This window comes from Mirounga angustirostris, unplaced genomic scaffold (assembly GCF_029215605.1).
Source record: "Mirounga angustirostris isolate CCGP_5_RB_7025 unplaced genomic scaffold, mMirAng1.0.hap1 SCAF_15, whole genome shotgun sequence".
NCBI classification, from domain to species: Eukaryota; Metazoa; Chordata; class Mammalia; order Carnivora; family Phocidae; genus Mirounga; species Mirounga angustirostris.
Window position 1 is genome coordinate 23,719,921 of NW_026991723.1, and position 3,675 is coordinate 23,723,595.

Below are 3,675 nucleotides of genomic sequence, written 5' to 3' on the forward strand. Positions count from 1 at the left end.
GCAGGGATAGGAAGAGGTGATGTTTCCTACATTCCAGTTCTTGAGAAACATGGCTACATTCCCCACATTTGGAGGTGACAGTGGAGTCAGAACTGTAAGAACAAAAGTGAAATATTGATATATCTCCTTCAGCACTAATCTTTTTTGGAGTGACTATTTTCATGTGCATTTTAATAAAATATATTCTCTAATTTGATGCCTTTTTAAATACAAGTATTAAACAGGATTCCAGCCTTCTGCAGGAGGCAAGCTCCTCATTGCAAATGTAATTTACTGTATTAAAGTACAGCTGTGTTCTTGCTGCTTTGCAGATGCCTTAGGCTGACAACTAACTTTGCTGTCTCCTTTCTAGGTGTTGAGTGCCACTTCACCAGAACACAGCCTTGTTCTCTTGTTACTTCTTATCTGCAGACCCACGTTTTTAGATCAGAATACTGAATTTCACACAATTTCTGGGCCCCATTCTCCCATGAAGAGGAGGGCAGCCTCTCCTACATAGTAAGTTGGCAGCTCCCTGAGACTTTTACACTTTGGGCTGTGTCTTACAGATAGATGTGGTGGATGTGATGTGTTACCATCTTCATTTTCTAGATGTCTCTCTTTTCCAAGTTTTAAAAATTGTCTTGTGTATCACTTATGAATTAATCGTACAGTGAGTCACTTTTCTGTGTGTGCTCTGATGTCTGTTTTGCAACAGGTGTGACGATCGTGTACTAATTACTAATTTACTTACTTTCTAACTAATGATAGTCCTGATTTAAGACAGTGCTTATTTTAAGTTATTTAATTATTTATTTTATTAATAATATTTATTATATTAGCGTATTGTATTATATTTTATAATACTGAATATATTATTTATTGTATAAAACATTCAGTTACTATTTATATAATGTGTATAATAACTTATTCTTGCCATATATGGAACACATAACTAAAGATAATATGTATATATTTATGTAAATTCAAAACTATCTATATACAAAATAATTATATATAAATATTTGCCTGGATAGAATGCTAGATGGATAGGAAGGTAGGTTTTGCTGTGGGACAAATTAACCTCCAAATCTCAGTGGATTAAATTACAAAGATTTATTTCTTGTGCACACTCTATGTCTCTCATGATTGGTGAGGGATCCTGTTCCACATAGTTGCTTGGGGTTCCAGGTTGAGCCACCTTGTGATGCTGCCATCTTAGCATGTGGCCTTCTGAGGGTCCAGTGAAAGAGAAGAGAGTACAGAGAATTCATACCTTCTCTTAATTGCCTCTGACCAGATATAGCCGTCAAATCTAGGCACATGTCCTCCCTAAGTGCAGAAGGGACTGGGAAATAAAGGGAAGCACATGGAATATTAGGTGAATATTATTGCATCTGCCACAGTCACAACTAATAGAGCTGAGTGAGCAGTAGAGTCATCTGCACTCCTACCCTTGGCATGGCAAGGATACATATGATTCCTGTGGCATTGCAAAAAGTAGCTCAGCTTGAGTCTTCTTCCTGTAGCCATCGGAGGAGAGGTGCCTACCCCCCAAGATGACCCCAGAAGCAAAAACGCTATGCATTACTGTTGAGAGTAGGAAAAAAAGGGAATGAAAATGGAATCATGCAGCCGGGAGGAATTTGTAGAACCAACAGATGTGTCTCATGAGAGAGCCAGCGTTTGAACACCTATCGTGCGGATGGCACTGAGGCTTCAGCCAGAGAAGCAGGGGCAAATAGCAACGGAATTTCAATCACATGCCCAGTTAACAAACAGGCTTTTGTCCTTTGCTCCCTATTGCTTCTCTTGGCACCTGGCATGAGTGAAGTTAGGTTTTGTAAAGGAAGGAGAATAAATGACCCCAGAATAAAACCTCCTGGCCAATCCTACCTTGAGGATGGAGGTGGGGGGAGGAGCAAAAGACCACATGTGTGTCATGCATGTGTGTGCATGCATATACATAGAAATACAGACACACATGCCTGCAGAAATACACACACACACACTTCAGTGTCCTAGAACTAAAACCTCACTGGTGATGGATATCACTTTAAATCAGATATGAGATTGGAGTTTTAAAGTGAACTAGATAGGATTCTTGTTATGGTCACCTGCAAAGGCCAGTGGACTCCCTCCTGCCCTCCCCTCCATTGTTGTGATGTCGAGTGATGACACCAAACACACAAACATCAAGAAGGTATGAAAACATTCATTACTTACATTATTGAGGGTCAGAATTCTTTGAGGGAGCCAGAAAAGGAGACTGGCCTGAGTTTTTATTGTAGTTGAGAGTGGGGCTGGGCCCACCTGTGTGCATATAGGGGCTTGTGTGATATTAATCTCCCTTCGGAGTGCCAAAGGAGAAAGTACCCAGGGTTCCTTATCAGCTCACCCAGATGTGGGGCACAAAGGGAAGAGTGAAGGCACGGCTTAAAAGTTATCAGCATCAAACATCAAAAAATGGAGTCAGAATCCTCATTGCGACTCAGTAACTGAAAATGATGAGATATGGTGGAATCTCCCTGAGGCATTCATTGGTTGAGGGTCAGAGGAAAGGTGGCATTTTGCAGCAGAAGAAAGGGAGGATGAGAGAACTCATGTCAAGTTTCCTTTATGGCAGAATGGCCTCTGAAACAGGTTGAGACACAAAGGACTGACTCTCAGTTCTTATTGTAGACTTAAAACATAGGGTAATATGTGCCCTTGTTCCTATTGCTACTTAAGTGACCTCACAAAGGCAAAGAGATTCTAAAAAGTGCTATGTTTTATTAAATATCTGTTTAGTAGAGCACCACCCTATTAGTGTCTATCTGACCAAGCCAGGACAGGAAAGTTCAATTCTTAGGATTTGAATATAAGGACTAGATCAACCAGCTCTAAGATGAGGCCTGCCCACTAAAGCATAGGATCTGATGTGGTAACAGGGCTTGTATGGTGACATATATCTTTTTTTTTTTTTTAAACATTTTATTTATTTGACAGAGAGAGACACAGCGAGAGAGGGAACACAAGCAGGGGGAGTGGGAGAGAGAGAAGCAGGCTTCCCGCAGAGCGGGGAGCCCGATGTGGGGCTCCATCCCAGGACCTTGGGATCATGACCTGAGCTGAAGGCAGACGCTTAACGACTGAGCCACCCAGGCGCCCCATATGGTGACATATATCTTGATAAGTATTAGTATCTTCCTCAAATAAATTATTTCATGTAACATTTAATTAGCCATGTAAAATAGTTAAAAGGCTCACGGTGGAATTATTTTAAAAAGGAAGCCTAGGTTAGGAGAGAAGAGACACTTTGGATAGGAAAAATCATGAATATTATAAAATATTATAAAATAAAATGTCCTCTATATTCCATTGCATTTAAAAGTTATTCCCCATAGCTTTAAGGCCTTTAGTTTAAGGCCTTGGGGGATTTGGATTAAACTGAAGTTTTATAGAAGCAAGAGTTAAAGAAGTGTTAAAGTATTGAAGAAGGAATTATATACCCTCCCCCTGCTTTTTCATATTATATATATAAATTACTATAAATCCTAAAGTTATTTAGGGCTATTTCCCCAAATCTAGCTAATAAATGTAATTATCTGGGACCCATGTTAAGAAAAAAAATGGATTTCTAAGCCTCACCCCAGACCAACTACATCAGAATATCCAGCATGGAAGTTAATGGATTTGTATTTTTGACAATTCCAT